This window comes from Euwallacea similis, chromosome 3 (genome assembly GCF_039881205.1).
Source record: "Euwallacea similis isolate ESF13 chromosome 3, ESF131.1, whole genome shotgun sequence".
NCBI lineage: Eukaryota > Metazoa > Arthropoda > Insecta > Coleoptera > Curculionidae > Euwallacea > Euwallacea similis.
Genome location: NC_089611.1, coordinates 6994674 through 7013291, shown reverse-complemented (window position 1 = coordinate 7013291; position 18618 = coordinate 6994674). Strand labels below are relative to the sequence as shown.

The 18618-nt window shown below is 33.6% G+C and overlaps 1 long non-coding RNA gene across 9 annotated transcripts; it reads left to right on the top strand.

Annotated features, from left to right (window-relative positions):
* Positions 1-3027: 3027 nt before the first annotated feature.
* On the top strand, positions 3028-18234 carry LOC136420017 (uncharacterized). Of its 9 annotated transcripts, XR_010753147.1 has the most exons (9): positions 7047-7165; positions 7232-7397; positions 7451-7621; positions 7674-7857; positions 11097-11232; positions 13491-13656; positions 13725-13885; positions 13938-14143; positions 17350-18234. It is a non-coding gene; the product is annotated as an uncharacterized lncRNA (long non-coding RNA). The 9 variants fall into 9 exon arrangements; XR_010753146.1 differs by having other exon boundaries at positions 13491-13885; XR_010753148.1 differs by lacking the exons at positions 13491-13656; positions 13725-13885; positions 13938-14143 and having other exon boundaries at positions 7467-7621.
* Positions 18235-18618: the final 384 nt, after the last annotated feature.

Genomic DNA, 18618 nt, shown 5'->3' with positions numbered 1-18618 from the left:
AAATTTGCAATTCAAAATCAGGATTAATCGGTCGATACACACGTACTTTAACCAACTAGTTGCTTAAAGAGCGGATTTTTTTAGTCGAATAAGTTGACTCTTAGCATGCAAAAAATTTGCTTTATCATTTATTATTGCACAAGTTGTGACGAGTAAAACACATTACTAACAATGGCGAATTTGAAAGATGAAGTCGATAGTACACAAACCCATGAATGGTGACTGAGAAATGCTCTCTCAAGTTTTGATTACCTAAAGTCCAGATAAATGGTGAATTGACCAGAAAATGTGACTTTACCCTTTACCATTTAAAATCCTTTATGCCCATCATTATGGAACCTCAGTCACTGTATTTGGGTTTTAAACAACACCACGCAAATTACCATTGCACTTAAGTATACTTGACGTGCTCGAATTACTGATGGTGGAGTGAAACTGCGGCTAAACAACTTTACTAAAGTACGAAATACATAATGACTATCAATCATTCGCTTGTACAGTTTTTAAGAAGTGAAATTAATTTTAAAGGCGCGTCCCCATTACCGCTTTTACCACACAACATACGGAGTGAACTTTTCGCGACCCTTTTTTTTCTATCGCTGATTATTTTTTTAATTTTATATACGAATTTGAATACCCATGGTGCCAAAAAAATGACTTAAGATTCGTACAAATTTAGAAATAATTGGGTACTTACGTGTGCTGGTTCCACCGAGGCGAACTAATGTGGAACCATTGTGAAATCTTTCATTGTAAACTAAACCAGCTTTTCGCAAACCGATTTATAAATTGCGTATCACGTTAGATAAGCACATTTTAAAATAATTTTTTATGCATTAATTATTCTCCTATGTAGTAAGAGTGGTGCTCATTTGATTTAGCATGAAAGTAACTCGTTATCGCTGAATCTGAATGCTGGATGGTTAATAGAAGTTGAAATTCAAGAAAAAGTCTTTTGGAGCTTGATTATACAGCAGGAAAAAATTATAAGGGAGTTTGCGATCGGACAAAAATAAGGGCATTATTGCATGTGCGTCAGCAGGGATCAGTTGCGTACAGAGGCAAATCCGCAGTAGACTTTAAAAGAACTAGTATTTCAGGAGTTAGTTAGGAAACTAAATAATAAATAGCAACAAGAAAAACAATATGAAACGAGACATGAAAAATATAAATTTGCCTCGAGAGAAATTTACTAATCTAACAGATCCTAGGCCCCATCACCTTGTGTTAACACGTACAGTCTCATACCTATGAAGAACTGCGGCTCATTAAATTAGACTACCTAAATATTATAAGAACAGAGGCATGAAAACTACTTATATCTGCATTAAACTACTCAATACTTAGATTTTGTTAGCAGAAGCCCAATAATTTATTTTATAAATAATAAAATTGTTGTTAACGTTTATTAGAAAGGCTTTAAAACATATGCAAGTGCGAATAGTCGAGCACACACACAATTTGCACACAAGTGAGCCACGTGTGCAAATTATTGGGGTAACATTAAATTGGCACTAGCAGGTACTTTTACACTTGCATAGGACTTATTAAAACTTGAAAAGTTAAGCAACACAAAGACAGATAGGGAATTTGCTAGTCTGCTTTTCCATGTTTTTACTACATTTTATTATTGATTAGTATTTTATACTGCGTTTCTTATAGTAGTAGATTCTTTATGTAGTCTACATACTGTGTAGGTGAGATATAATTTGTATTATTTCAGAATTTTATTAGCGCTTTAGCCTATTGTGAGATAGACTATTAGGACGTGTGTCCTATTTTAATTATACAGGGTATAGGGAAATAACTTTGTCAAATTTAACTGAAGATCAAGAACATTATTTGAAAAGTTCCTTTAAACGGGGAAGGAAAGAGGAACAACTATTTTTTTCGATGCATTTTTGCATAGGTTTTTTTGGATCCGATAAGATTTACAGTACATAATTAAAGAAATGTTCCAAATTCATAAATTATTATTTAGAATTAGAAAATTAGAATAGCTAATCCGAACTAACCAGGATTAGGATAGGAAATGTCAAAGTAGCAAAGTTATTTCCCTAACACTGTATATTTACAGCGGGTGTGTGTAATTCTTGGTCGGTTCTGATTGACGAAGCTAGAAATGTAACGTTGCTTTTGTACTTAATGAGAAAGTAATGAAAATAGGGAGATTACCGTATTATTTGAGGAGACTTAATTTTTAGATGTTATTGCAAAGAAGGGAATTATTAAACCGAGTCTTTTAAAATAGTCGTTCGAAGTTGAGTCTTTAGTAGTCAGCTGTGGAATTTTAAACGAGAGAGATAGAAGATGAAAAGTAGGTCGCAGCGGGAACATACGAATTTGAAAGACAGGGTATAGTGAGGTTATATTGCTTTATTTATTACTACTTTTAACTTTGAAGATTTCTTTTAAACATTTAAGCTATTTTTTAAGAAAAGAAGTCTAATTGTTTAAAAAATGAACAATAATTGTCGAAAATGTCGTCCATTCACTTGAACGTACAAATTTACCACAATTTTGATACTTTTGAAGACACGGTCGAGAACTCGTTGGGTGATAACTGCCCAAATTCGTTCTTTGAGATTTTGATTATGTGTGTTTATTGTGTAAAAGTGTTATTTTATAAAACTGGGAACAAGAAGCAACCCAGTGGTGTAAAGTGTGGGTCCGAGGTGGTTAGATATGCTTGGTACATGAACTTATTAAAAGATTGATAACATTCTCGAAGATAAACTAAGGTTATACAAGCTGTGGCTCCATCATGTGGAACATAACCTTGTTGTAATTTGTCAGGGTGTGTGGATGAAGGAATTTGTCTAAATAGTAAAGTAGCTTTTTGATAAAGATCATATTGGTTTGATTTGTATTTTTAATTTGAGATTATCTATTGTGAGTTGCAAGATTGGTGAGATTCCAATACTTTTGTGTTTAATTAATGATATTGAATATTAGATTAATTGTGGAAACGTAGGTACTATAGCTGCCTGTCTCTTCCTTTCAGCCCAAGAATTGCAGCTAAAAGATGTGAAATTGTAGTTCTACTTTGAATGCAGCGAAAAAGATTGTGTCATCTCGGAAAGTGCAAGCTGCCTGCTAGTGGAAGTATTCCTGACGGCGACAGAAAAAGGTAGGAATTCAAAATTTTTATGGTGTTAGATGTGAATGAGAGTCACCATGCAATTGATGAAAATAATCGTTATCAAAGAAATAATTTATATTCAAAATTAATTGAATGAATATTACAACAGTGAGTTAATTTGAAAACGAACCACTTTTGATATTTCTGGGATTATAGAAAATGTGGTAATATACAAAAATAAATGGATTTTATTTTCAAGAGGGATGTTTTTTTGGGTTTTTTTAATTAAATTGGAAGTACTTTTTAGCAGGGGTGGAAAAAACCACTAAGATTTAAATTGGGAATTTTAAATGGGTAGCAAGGTTGAGTGATATCTAATTTGAAAGGTTTTTTGGGAAAAATGATGTTTAAAGCATAAAGAAGCTTTGTTATTAATGGTATCGAAGAAAAATTGTTTATTAAGATGTTAATTATTCTAAAGGGCGTTTATTATTTTTTAAATAAGAATAAAGCGAATTGTTTTTAAAATTTGATATTTATAGAAGCTTTTACTTGAATTCTTTACATGTAGTTATAATTTTTCCAGGTAAGTTCACTTAAGGCTTGTTGTGAATTATTATATAGATGTCACATTTAATTTGTTTTTTTACTTTTTTGTAGTAAGACTTTAAAAGTGAATAGAATAATTACTTTTAAGAACGTTTCATATCAATATAGGTTCAAAAACCTTTTGTTTTAAAGATATCGGGTGTGGAAAACTTTAGAAGAAATTTTAATTATTTTTCATACTTTCTTAAAATAAATTTACCTATGAAATATTAACGTTTTATCGTAATTATTATTTGAGTGTTATGGATCAGGAATATGTAGTAATTTAAGATAGAAAATAAACTATATATTATTTTTAAGGATATTCTGTATGTATTAATATTTAATTTTTTAGATGATTTTAATATGTATATAAGATAAGAACACATAGTGCAAAGGTACTAATGATTTTTATCACGATACAGGAGTTATGTGTATAAAATAGAATTGTAAATTTGGAATTGCTTAATGCATATGTTAAGTGAAATAATTGCGTTAAGACAATGGGTATTCATAGCAGAACTAATTAGGATTAAATGGTGGATGCGAAAGAAGAGATTTTTATGTGTGGCGCCATCTGGGAGTCTGCGTTGCAAGTTTTTTCTTTGTGTGGTTTTGCAGATTTCTTTTTGGTGTGTTTTTGCAGATTTCTTCTTCGTGTAAACTTGTAGATTTCTTGTTTGTGGTAATTTTCTGTACATCGTGCATGACAATAATGACATTTTTTTATAATTGTACTGTAAGAGTTTTTCGTTTGTTTATTTATATCGAAATGTGGAAATTAACAAATTAACTTAAAAGTGTGCGTTTGAAAAGAAAATGTGGAATTTAAAATTGAAAAGCACAACAATAAAAGTGGTGTCATCTTAGTCGATCCATAGAATATCCGTGGAATTAGAAATTAAGAGGTAAGAAAGAAAAGAAACTCATTGTCAAAGGAGTTTTTAGTAATTGTCGACTTTCAATAACTATTGTAGTATTCGCAGATTAGATAAATTTGACTTTTTTCTAACGCAAGGAAAACTTATTTTGGGTACCGTCGTAAAGCAGCTTTTTGATAAAGATCGTATTGTTTTAATTCAACTTGTACTTGTAACTTGAGGTTGTCTAGTGTCGAGTCGCAAGATTGGTGAGATTTCAATGTTCTTGTGTTTAACTAAAGATATTGAATATTATATTCTTCGTGTAAAACGTATGTACTATAGTTGCCTCTCTTTTCTTTTCAGGACAAGAACCGCAGCAAAAGGATGTGAAATTGTGTGTGCGTGTGTGTGTGTCTACCCGGAATGCAGTGAAATGATTGTGTCATCTCGGAAAGTGGAAACTGTTTGCTGGTGGAAGTATTGCTGACGTCGACAGAAAAAGGTAGGAATTTAAAATTTTTATGGTGTTAGATTTGAAGGAGAGTTACTAAGCAACGAAAGAAAATAATTGTTATCAAAGAAGTAATTTATATCAAAAATGAATTGAACGAGTATTACACCAGTGAGTTAATTTGAAAAGAACCACTTTTGATATTTCTGGGATTATAGAAAACGTGTTAATATACAAAAATAAGAGGATTTTATTTCCAAGGGGGACTTTCTTTTGGGGTTTTGTATTAAATTGCAAATACTTTCTAGTAGGGATGGGAACAATCACTAAGATTTTAAATAGGTTGAGTGATATCTAATTTTTTTTTTTTTTTCGTTTTATTGAAAGGTTTTGGGAAAAATGATGTTTCCTTATTAAAGGTATTCAAGAAAAATTGTTTATTAAGATGTTAATTATTCCAAAGGGCCTTTATTATTTGTTGAATAAGAATAAAGTGAATTGTTTTTAAACTTTGATATTTATGGAAGCTTTTACTTGAATTTGTTTGCAAGTAGTTGTAATTTTTGCAGGTAAGTTTGCTTAAGGTTTTTGTGATTTATCATACAGCTTTTACCTCGATTTGTTCTTTTGCTTTTTTGTAGCAGGACTTTAAGAGTGCATAGAATAATTACTTGGAAGAACATTTCATACCAACATAGGCTCGTAAACGTTTGGTTTTGAAGATATCGGGTGTAGAAAATTTTAGAACAATGAGGTTATTTTCATAACGTTCTTAAATTAAAATTACCTATGTACTATTAACGTTTTGTTACAAAAAAGTGGGCCACGGTATTTAGTATTTCATGTTGTGTTTTATTATTGCAAGTTCTAAAATTGAAGGAATTCTAACCTAGATGAAGATTCGCGGTTTTTTTTGCGACGTTGCCAGTTCCTCCCTTTTCTCCCAAAACGAAAATGAATGATTTAATTTTCATTTGATCTTTGAATTTCACGGTGAAATAGCACATTTAACAAATTCATTGCTCAGGGAAATTATTTATCATCATATTTTAAATAGGAAAAACCATCCCAGAGGTGTTTCGGGCAGTTAATGTGTTAAAAAACACCTAAGAAACCGATGATGTATCAATTATTACTATTAGGTCATGAGTATTTGCATTTACTCGATTTAAATGGTTGTTTTAATAATTATTATGAAAATTTGGAAACAAAAACACGTGTAGTAAAGGATACCGAGGAAGGAATAGTAATAATTGATACATGATTGATTTATTAGTGGTTTTTTAACACATTTACTGCCCGAAACACCTGGGGTGGTTTTGTCTATTTGAGATATGATGAATGAATTTCCGGAACAGGGAATTTGTTGAATGTGCTATTTCACCGTGAATTTGGGGAAGGTGTGAAAATGATAATTTTTGAGAGAAAGGGGGGAATGGGGGATATTTTTGCAGAGAAAACTGGGGATTTTCATCCGGGTTAGAATTTCTTAAAATTTTAGGATTTCTTGCACAAGCCGGCAACACTGTACGGCACCGGGCCCAAAGAGGGCCCGGACAAAGTGACGGGGACGCGACGCAAAGTTACGTGGAGGCGATTGGCCTCCAGGTAACTTGGCGAGGAGTCGGCCAGTTTGGCCGACCCCTCTTTGGGGGTCTTCAACCTCGTTTTTCGGATTCGGCAGAACGACCACGTCGACATATCGGAGTCATCCCCTTAGAGAGCGGGGGAACGCGGGAATTATTCATGGGGCCAGCATGAATAAGGCCTTTGTTCCCGGCGCTCTCCGAAAAGATGGCGGCGACATGCGCCGCTGCCGTTAACTGGTCTCGAATCCCGAGTAGATGAAGACGGTGGGAATCGGCAAAAGCGCGAATGTCTATACACTTGTTTCTTTGGAAGCGGTGGGTTTTTCGCGTGGCTCCATCTTTTAAGGGTTCGGAAAGGTAGTTAAAACGGTAAAAGACGAGAATGGGATAACCTCTCGGATCGTCAAGAGTGTCTGGAAAAAGTAAATGAAGATGTAAAATTTTGGAAGTTAATTATTAAAAAATAAAAGAATTGATTATCTACGGGATTCAAGATTAGAAGATTGCGATCCACAAATTTACAAAGTAAGAAGAAAGTAAAGAAATACTGGATTTTTCCATAAAATTTACTCTAACAGTGGAATTTGAAATGGTACCGTGGATGGAGAAATATTATAACAAAGAGGTAAATTAAGGATCTAAGAGCATACATTTCTAGGAAGCAAACGGAGGGACGTATTAAAAAAGGGAACACAGAAAGAGTGGGTCTGGAACAAGTACCTTTTTGGTTAGGTTTACGAGCACGAGATTAGTAGTGAGGATTTTCAAGAGAAAACCTAAAAGGATGGACCGAACGTTTAACCTACACATTAGGAAGAAAGAAGGTCGGTTGCTCCTCAGATTTGATATAAATAAGATTAAACCATTAAGATTATAGAGGATTTCCTCGACAGATCAACAATGACCAAGGAGCCAGAGGTAGACACACTTAACTTTATCCAAAATTTGTAAGGAAAGTTGGATTATTGCTCGTATTCATCGATAGGAAAGACACATTTTTGAGTGGAGGACCGAAAAGAATCTAGGTTAAGAGCAAAAAGATACCAAGGTAGTACATTGTAGCTTTATCGAAGAATAGTGCTTTATTTATTTCTTCTTAGCGAAAAGGATATGATTTATAAGGGAAGGAAAGAGGGTGGTTACTTGGATACATGGAATTTTGAAAGACAAAAATTGGAAATTACAAGAACAGCAAAAGTGAAAATGATCGAGTAAGGAGAAAAAGAAAGGCAGCCAAAGTATTTTTTCACAAGGAAGGAGATACCGAAATTTGGAGGATTGCAAGTAAGTGGATTATTAGGAGACCGCTTTTTGTCTTAAGAGGAATAGGAATTTCCCAGTTATTTTGATGCATCAGAAGGAAATTTGATTAATTTAAAAGGAATTGTGTGAAAAAGTGTACCATAAGTTATGGATTATTTTGGAATTGAATATTTGAGAAAATAGAGTTTTTAGTTGGAGCACCGTACTACCGTAAAGGGTAATTTTATTTTGAATTTGTATGTCAGTAAAGTAGGTAGGGTGCTTCATGGATATTTGGAAAATTCACCATTATAAGTATTATTTGACATAATTTGTTTAAAAGGTGAGATAACAGGTGTTATTATAAATTGAAAATTAGAATTTATTTGTATACACATAGTGAAAGTATATTATTTTTGAATTTGTAAATATTGTAGGAATTGTGAATTACATTATGATTATTATTTAAGGGTTAAGGATAAAGATGTAATAATTTAGGATAGAAAGTAAACTGGATATATTATTTTTTATGGGAAAAAACTAGGTACATTTTTGTAAGTGTTGATATTTAATTTTTTAGATGATTTGAATATTTATATAAGATAGGAAATGATAGTGGTAAGGTACTAATAATTTTAGTGAGGATATAGAAATTATGTGTATAAACTCGAATTGTAAATTTGAAATTGTAGATGTATATGCTAAGTGAAGTAATTGTATTAAAATATTAGGTATTCATAGTAAGTAAAGGTAGGGAAATAGTACTGGATTTCTTAGGGTATTTTTCTTTTGAGGGAGTGGAAAAATGTACGAGAAAAATGCATACAGAACGTAAAACTTCAAAGAAACTGGATAGGATAGCAATTAGGTGTGTAGGCTGGATGCGAAAGAAGAGTAGGGATTTAAACATAAGAATAGGACTTTATTTATTATATGGAAGGATAATACGAGCATTTGTAAGAAAAATGGGAATGAATGAGAAAGAATGTATATTAGAAAAGTAGAATTTGCCAGTAGGTCATTTATGTATTTATAGTTCATAAGAAAGTAAAGATTGTTACTTTTGAATTTTAACAGTAGAGGTGAGGAAGAACTTATGTATATTTGAGAGGTAAATAAGAGGAGCTTTAGAAGGAACAAATGAAAACGTACATTAAAATTAGTGATATTAATAAGGGTATTAGATAATTTACGGAAAACCTATTTGGAATGATAGAATAAGGGAAGTTATTACTTTATTATATTTTATTAGTATTAGTAAGTAGTGATTGTGAACTGGGAGCTTCTTAAAATTCCAGAAGAGCTTTTGCAGGAGCTAGAAAAGCTATTTGGGCAATTTTTCCTGGAAGATCTTTGGAAAAACACTGTTTTTTCAGGATAACTTGGGGAGTCTTGGACAAAATGGTGAACGGGATGTATTGACTGAAATTGTGGAGTCAGGAAAATTGACTATGGGAAAAAACCGAGATTGTGGAGTCCTAAAAGGGGTCTAACTGGAACTAGGGATGATTAATTTAGAGGATTTAGGGATTCGGTGCTTTTAAAAATTTGTAAGAAGTTCAGGAAGGAAGGGAAATGGTCAGTGGAGATAAGATTTTTTCTGAAAGAAGAGAAGTGGAAAAGACTTGGAGGAAAAAAGCATTATGCAAGTGAAGCGAGAAGTAGAGATTGGAGTACGAAGGTGCAGTAGTCATTGTATAAGACAGGAGAGAAAAGACAACTAACAAGATTGGTTTATTTCGAGGAGAGTGGGGAAAGTGATAGGATGAATTTGAACGATAAGGGGAAAGAGGTCTTCTTAAGAAGACATTAAAAGGAAGATGGATTATAGAACATTAGAAATTTTAAGGATTTTTAAAGAAATTGTCTTAATTATTTCTAAATTAGAATACTATTTAGGGATAAGTAGGATATTTATTAGTTTTTAACTTTTGTAAATGTAACATTGAAAGAGACAGTTAAGGGGACAAAGAAGGGTAGGTCGACGTAGCCTTTTTAAAATAATAGGAGGCTCCACATAATTTGCACACAAGTGGGCCAAGTGTGCAAATTATTGGGGTAACATTAAAATTGCTAGTTTGTTTTTCTATGCTGCGTTTTGAAGAAACACGGAAAAGTATTTTATATTTGTGCGTTTTACACATTATTTTTAAATTGAAGAATTTTTCACGAGTGCTTTAGTCTTTCGTTAGAGAGATCATTATTTGTCATTTTATTTTAATTATACATCGTGTCGGGGAAATAACTTCGGAATAGAAAAAAGGAAGAAGATTCGTAAACGTAACTATTTTGATTTCTTTGGAAAAAGAGAGATACATTTAAAGAATTGGCAATGTGTCTTTTAGTTTGTTTCATTTGGATACTTCTTTAGAATTCGAAAATTAGAATAAGAGAAATTAAAGTAGGAAAGTTATTTCCCTAACACTCCGTACATTTAGGATAAGTGGGTGTCATCGTTGGTCATTATAAGTAACGAGACGAGGAAGTAACGAAAAGAAAGAGGACGGGATGATTCCCGCGCATTTTCGGAAGTTATCGTACCGAGGGAACCATCAGAACCGACATCTGCACCGAAAATTGACGTTCGAAGTTTGCACGAGAGAAACGGAAGACGAAAAGTAGGTCGCGAGGAACGCATCGCGTAGCTCGACCATTTTCTGTCAAAAAGAACTTTTTGACAGAGCGGAGAGAGGTTACGTCGCCATATTTACTTTGTATTTCGAAGAAGTTAAGGCGTATGACTAATTTTTAACAAAATTATTCTAATCTTTCGACAAATGAACAATAATTGTAGAAAATGTCGTCCATTCACTTGAACGTACAAATTTACCAGAACTCCGATACTTTCGAAGACATCGCGGAGAACCGGTGGGGTGATAACTGCACACTGCTCAAATTCGTCCTTTGAGACTTTGATTAGGTGTGCTTACGGTGTAAAAGTGTTATTTTATAAAACTGGGAACAAGAAGGAACCCACCCAGGGGCGTCAGGCGTGGGGGCCGAGGTGGGTAAATATGCTCAGTACTGGAACTTACGAAAGGAATGACTACATTCTCGAAGACAAACTAAGGTTATTCGAGCCGTGGATGAAGGAATTTGTCTAACAAGTAAAGCAGCTTTTTGATAAAGATCTAATTGTTTTGAGTCTTATATTCTGGGGTCATGTAGTGGGATTTGCCACGATGAAATGTAAAGATTTCAAAGTTCTCATGTTTAAGGATATTGAATATTAAATTCTTCGTGGAAAGTATGTGCTATAGTAGCCTCTCTTTTCCTTCCAGGATAAGAAGTGCAGCCAAAGGATGTGAAATTGTGTGTGTGTGTGTGTCTACCTCGAATGCAGCGATAAAGATGGTGTGATCTGGGAAAGTGCAAGGTGCCCACCAAAGGAAGTATTCCCGAAGAAGACAGACAAAGGTAGGAATTTAAAATTCTTATGGTGCCAGATTTGAGGGTTAAGCAGTTGACGAAAATAATATTGAAAAGAATTGAAAGAGTATTCTAACAGGGTGTTAATATGAAAACGAACCACCTCTGATATTTCTGGGGTTATAGGAAAAGTGTAAATATACAAAAATAAGTGGATTTTATTTTCAAAAGGATTTTCTTTTGGGGTTTTGTATTAAATTGCAAGTACTTTTTAGCAGAGGTGGAAACAACCACTAAGATTTTAAATAGGTGAAGTGATACCTAATTTTTTAAAGAATTTTTTGTCTTTTTATTAAAAGTTATGGGGAGAAATGATATTTAAACCGTAAAGAAGCTTCGTTACTAAATGTTTTAGGAAAATTGATGTTTAAACTGTAAAGAAGTTTCGTTACTAAATGTTTTGGGAAAAAGATGTTTCCTTATTAAAGGTATCAAAGAAAAATTGTTTATTAAGATGTTAATTATTCCAAAGGGCCTTTATTATTTGTGGAATAATGATAAAGTGAATTGTTTTTAAAGTTTGATATTTATCGAAGCTTTCACTCGAATTTGCTTGCATGCAGTTATAATTTTTGCAGGTAAGTTTGCTTAAGGTTTTTGTGATTTATGAAACAGCTTTTACCTCGATTTGTTCTTTTGATTTTTTGTAGTAGGGCTTTAAGAGTACATAGAATAATTACTTGGAAGAAAATTTCATACCAACATAGGCTCGTAAACGTTTTGTTTTGAAGATTTCGGGTGTGGAAAATTTTAGAACAATGAGGTTATTTTTATTTATAACATTCTTAAATTAAAATTACCTAAGTACGCTTAAAGTTTTGTTACAAAAAAGTGGGCCAAAGTATTTAGTTTAGTATTGCATGGATGTGTTTTATTATTGCAAGTTCTAAAATTGAAGGAATTCTAACCTAGATGAAGATTCGCGGTTTTTTTTGCGACGTTGCCAGTTCCTCCCTTTTCTCCCAAAAGGAAAATGAAAGATTTAATTTTCATTTGATCTTTGAATTTCACGGTTAAATAGCACATTAACAAATTAATTGCTCAGGGAAATTATTTATCATCCTATTTTAAATAGGAAAAACCATTCCCGAGGTGTTTCGGGCAGTAAACGTGTTAAAAAACACCTAATAAACCGAAGATGTATCAATTGTTACTGTTGAGTCATGAATATTTGTATTTACTCGATTTAAATAGATCTTTTGACAATTATTATGAAAATTTCGAAACAGAAACACGTGTAGGAAAGGATACCGATGAAGGAACGGTAATAATTGATACAGGATCGATTTATTAGTGGTTTTTTAACAGATTTACTGCCCGAAACACCTCTGGGGTGGTTTTGTCTAATTGAGATATGATCGAATGTGCTATTTCACCGTGAATTTGGGGAAGGTTTGAAAAACATGATTTTTTATTTTGAGAGAAAAGGGGGGAATTGGGAACTGTTGGCAGAGGAAACTGGGGATTTTGATCCGGGTTAGAATTTCTTAAAATTTTAGGATTTCTTGCACAAGCCGGCAACACTGTACGACACCGGGCCCAAAGAGGGCCCGGCAAAGTGACAGACGCGACGCAAAGTTACGTGGAGGCGATTGGCCTCCAGGTAACCTGGCGAGGAGTCGGCCACTTTGGACCGACCCCTCTTTGGGGGTCTTCACCCTCGTTTTTCGGATTCGGCAGAACGACACCGTCGAGAACACATCGGAGCCATCCCCTAGAAAGCGGGGGAACGCGGGAATCTTTCATGGGGCCAGCATGAAAGATGCCTTAGTTCCCGGCACTTTCCGATAAGATGGCGGCGACATGCGTCGTTGCCGTTAACTGGTCTCGAATCCCGAGTAGATGAAGACGAAGGGAATCGTGAAAATCGCGAATGTCTATACGCTCGTTTCTTTGGAAGCGGTGGGTTTTTCGCGTGGCTCCATCTTTTAAGGGTTCGGAAAGGAAGTTAAAACGGTAAAAGACGAGAACGGGATAACCTCTCGGATCGTCACGAGTATTCCGAAAAAGTAAATAAAGAAGTAAAATTTTGGACGTTAATTTATTAAAAAATAAAAGAATGGATGATCTACGGGATTCAAGATGAGAAGATTGGGATCCAGAAATTTACAGAGTAAGAAAAAGTAAAGAAATACCGGAATTTTGGATAATATTTACTGGAACAGTGGAATTCGAAATGGAAACGTGGATGGGGAAATATTACAAAAAAAGAGGTAAATTAAAGACCTAAAAGCAAACATTTCCAGGAAGCAAACGGAGGGGCTCACGGAAAAACAGAACACAGAAAGAAAGGGTCTGGAGCAAATACCTTTTAGGTTAGGTTTACGAGCACCAGATTAGTAGTGAGGTTCTTCAACAGAAAACCCAGCAGGAAGGATCGAACATTTAACCTACAAATTAGGAAGAAAGAAGGTGGGTTGCCCCACAGTTTTGACATAAAATGATGGAACCATTAAGATCATAGTGGATTTCCTCGACAGATCACCAATGATGGAGGGGCCAGAGATATAGACAAGGAACTTTACCAAATACTTGTATCGAAAGTTGGATTATTGCTCACATTCAAGGATAGGAAAGATAGATTTTTCACCGGAGTAGTCGGATTCAAAAGAACTTAAGTTAAGGGCAAAAAGATAGCAAGGTAGTACTTTGTAGTTTTATCGAAGGACAGTGCTTTATTTATTTCCTCTTAGCAAAAAGGATAAGATTTATAAGGGAAGGAAAGAGGAAGTTAACCAGATGGATACATGGAACTTTGGCAAGAGAGAAGTAGGAAATTACGAGAACAGCAAAAGTGAAAATGATCGAACAAGCTGACTGGTGCCCAGGAAAGGGAAAAAGAAAAGGGCCAAAGTATTTTTTCACAAGGAAGGAGGTACTGAGATTTGGAGGATTGCAAGTAAGTGGATTATTACGAGATTGCTTTTTTGTGTTAAGAAGAATAGGAATTTGCTGGTAGTTAATAAGTAATTTGTGGGTTTAGTTTTGAAAGTGAATTAAGAATTTCCTAGTTTCTAGTTATTTTGATGTATGAGAAGGATATTTGATAAATTTAAAAGGAAATGTGTGAAAAATTGTACCATAACTAATGGATTGACTTGTGGAATTGTAATTTGAGAAAGTAGAGTATTTAATTGGGGCACCATATTACTGTAAAGGGTGATTTTATAAGTTCGTACAGTAGGTAGGGTGTTTGATTGGTATTTGGAAATGTAAGGTGAAAGATTCACCATTATAAGTATTATTTGAAATAATTGAGGATTAGATTTTATTTAGATACACATAGGGAAAGCATATTATTTTTAAATTAGTAGATATTGTAAGAATTGTGAATTACATTGTGATTATTATTTAAGTGTTAGGGATAAAGATGTAGTACTTTAGAATAGAAAGTAAATGGATGTATTATTTTTTATAGGAAAAACTAGGTACATGATTTGTAATTGTTTAGATGATTTGAATATTTATATCAGATAGGAAAACATAGTGTAAAGGTACTGATGATTTTTGTGAAGGTACAGGAATTATGTATTTGAAATTGTCGATGCATATGTTAGGTGAAGTAATTCGGTTAAGACATTAGGGGTATTCATAGTAAGTTTAAGTAGGTAGGGACATAGGAAAGGACTTTTTAGGCAATTTTTCTTTTGAGGGAGGAGATATAGGTGGAAAAATGTAACAGAAACATGCACATAGAATGTAAAACTGCAAAACTTGAGAGAAATTGGAAAAGATAGGAATTAGAAGTAAATGGTGGGTGCGAAAGAAGAGGAGGGATTTAAACATAAGAATAGGACATTATTTATTATATGGAAGGATAACTTGAGCATATGTAAGAAAAGTGGGAAGGAATGTATATTAGAAAAGTAGAATTTGCCAGTAGGTCATTTATGTATTTATAGTTAATAAGAAAGTAAAGATTATTTCTTGTGAATTTTAAGGATAAGAGTAAGAAAGTACATGTATTTCAGAGGGAAGTAATTAGAGCTTTTAGAAGGAACAAATGAATATGTAATATGTATATTAAAATTAGTGATATTTATAAGGGTATTAGGTAACTTGTGAGAAACACGTTTGGAGGGATAGAATAAGGGAAGTTGCATTATTATATTTCATTAGTGTTAGTATGTAGTCATTAGATATGTGTCAGCTAGGAGCTTCCTAAAATTGTAGAGGAACTTTAGGGCGTAGAAAAGCCATTTGAGGAATTTTTCCCGGAGGATATTTGGAAAAAAGTCTGTTTTTAAGCAATACTTGGGGATCCTTGGACAAAATGGTGAACGAAATTTATTCACCGAAATTGTGAGGTCTTAGAAAGGATGTAACTGGAACTAAGGACAAAGGGGAAGATTTGAAAGAGGCTTAGGAAGGGGCCGGAACTGGTGAATGGAGATAAGATTTATTCTGAAAGATGAGGAAAAAGACTTGGAAGAAAAAAGCATTTCCAGCAGTGGACAAGTCAAGTGAGAAGTAGAGATTGGAGCACTGTGGTGCAGTATTCATTGGAGAAGAGAAGAGAAGAGATAAGAAAAAAGGTGGAAAACATGATTGGTTTATTTTGAGGAGGGTTTGAATATAGTGGGCAAAGTGATAGGATGAATTTAAACGATATAGCGAATAAGGTCTTCTTAAGAAAGCATTGAAAGAAAGATGAATTTGAACGATTTTTAAAGAAATGGTCTTAATTGTTTTTAAATTAAGATATTGTGTATATACGATAATATTTTTATAGCGTTAATTATGTATAAGTAGGATATTTATGTAGACTGAAGGGGCCTTTTTAGGACGCCCCACATAATTTGCACACAAGTGGGCCACGTGTGCAAATTATTGGGGTATTATTAAACTGGCACTACTAGTAGGTACTTTTACGGTTCTAAAGGATTTATTAGAACTGGGAAAGTTAAGAAAAAGAGAGGTAGGGAATTGCTCGTTTGCTCGTTTACTTTTCCAAATTTGTACTACATTTTATGATTGATTAGTATTTTATACTGCGTTTCCTAAAGTAGTAGATTCTTTGTGTAGTTCACGTACTGTGTGGGTGAGATATAACTTGTATTATTTTAGAAATTTATTAGTGCTTTAGTCTTGTGTGAAATAGACTATTAGGACGTAGGTTCTACTTGAATTGTACAGGGTATAGGGAAATAACTTTGTCAAATTTAACCGACGATCGAGAACATTATTTGGAACGAAGAGTTCTTTTGAACAGGAAAGAGAAACGTTTGTAAATTGAGGAATTATTATTTAGAATTAGAAAATTAGAACGGCTAACCGGAACTAACCACGATTAAAATAGGAAGTAGAAAAGTAGCAAAGTTATTTCCCCAACACTGTACATTTACTGTACGTGTATAATTCTTGGCGGGTTTCGATTGACGAATTTTAGGTTAGCATTAGCAGTCAGCCGTGGTAATTTACACGAGAGAAATAGAAGATGAGAAGTAAGTCGCAATTCGATCATGCGATTTGGAATGACAGAGTAGAGTGAGGTTATATTAATTTATTTATTACTATTTTTAAGTTTGAAGATTTCGATTGAAAATTTAGGCAATTTTTTAAGAAAAGAAGTGTAATTGTTTAAAACATTGATAATAATTGTGGAAAACGCGGTCCACTCATTTGAAAGTTGAAGTTTACCAGAACTTTGATACTTTTGAAGACATTGTCGAGAACTTGTGTGGGGTGAAAATTGCACACTGTCCCAATTCGTTCCTTGGGGCTTTGATTACGTGTGTCGATTGTCTCGGAAGTAATTTTTGAAAACTGGGGACAAGAAGTAACCCACTGGTGTAAATTGGAATTGGTCGAAGGATTCCACATAACATTCTCGAAGATGAACTGAGGTTATACGAGCCATGGCTCCATCACCTCGGACATAACCCCATCGTACTTTGTCAGGGTGTGCGGATGAAGGTATTTGTGGAACACGTAAAGGTGCCTTTGGAAGTATTTGAGGATTATTTGTATTTTAGATTTGCATAGTTTGAGAATTTGCACATTCCGAGCTATGAAAGTAGGTATTATGACTGAGGAGGGATGGATTCGAAAGATTATTATGTGGTGTCTCATGGGACTAGGTGCAATGAATTGTCATTGTTTCAGATTTCGAAGGATGAAGTACTCGGAACACTTGCATTTTGTGATGGGTGCCACAAGAGAAGTCGAGGGGACAATGTCTTCAAGAAAGCATTGGAGGTTTGAAGCTCCTTAATTAATTTTGTGAGAAAACAGATGAAATGCATAGAGCAACTGAGAAAGGAAAAGGGAGAAATGGAAGGACCAATGGTAGGTAAGTGATAAAAGTAAGAAGTAGTGATAGGTCGAGGGATTTGAGAAGAAGAGTATTTTGTGAGGAACGAAAAGTGAATTGTACTTTTTCCTCTAAATTTGAGAGTCGAGTAGATGTGTAATTGGTACTCGAGCAGTACAGTTTGTGATATTGTGTGGTTCTTTAGCATTGCTCATGGCTCGTGTAAGTAGAAATGGTGGATTCTTTTGAATTGTAAAAGGGGTTAAGGGATAAATAAATGGAAAGATTTGAAAGTACATTGAAGAGTACTAGTTTCTTAATGAATTTTTGAGAGAAACATATGAATTTAGTAAAAGTGCAAGGAAACTTTTCGTTCCTAGATAGGAAATGAGTGTGTTTTCGATTTTATGATTATGAAAAGTGTTATTTTTGATAAAAGATGAAATTTAAAATTGAAACAACTAATTTTCTATGGTATATGTATTATTTAACTGATTTTTGATAACATTTCTGTTTGTATTCTACTAACTGGATATTATATTTATTAAATTTGTGACTCTTTTTGTATTACTTTTGATGAGTCGAAAGAGTACTTGTCGAGGTGATACATTGGAGTGGTGGTATATTTGGTAACTGTATATTATTTATTATTATTATTATTATTATTATTATTTTTGAAGAAGCTTTTAGAACTAAAAGAAGGGTGTTTCTTCTGACTGCAAATAATAAAAGCAGAATTGAAGGATTTTGTGTGAGATTATTTCTAAACCTGTTACCCGATGAATAGGAAAGTGGTCTTTTGGGATTCGTGAGAGGATTGGGTTTACACTGTTTTTTTGATATTGTGGAAATGTAGTAACTTTTTATAGGTATTGTCTATATTTTTGGAAACATTCCCCGCAGTATTATGACTGATTTAGAGCTTGTATTTTGTAAATTTAGTATATTTAGTATTTATTGATGAATATTATTGGTGTTTCTATGAATGAAGAAGAGATACATGGTCTGCATTATATTGAGAGATGAGTAAAGTGTTTCTAAAGACATGTACTCTTATTTATTTATAATTAGAGGATAGTTTAGATATTTAAAAAAAAGTGACACATTAAAGGGTGGTATAT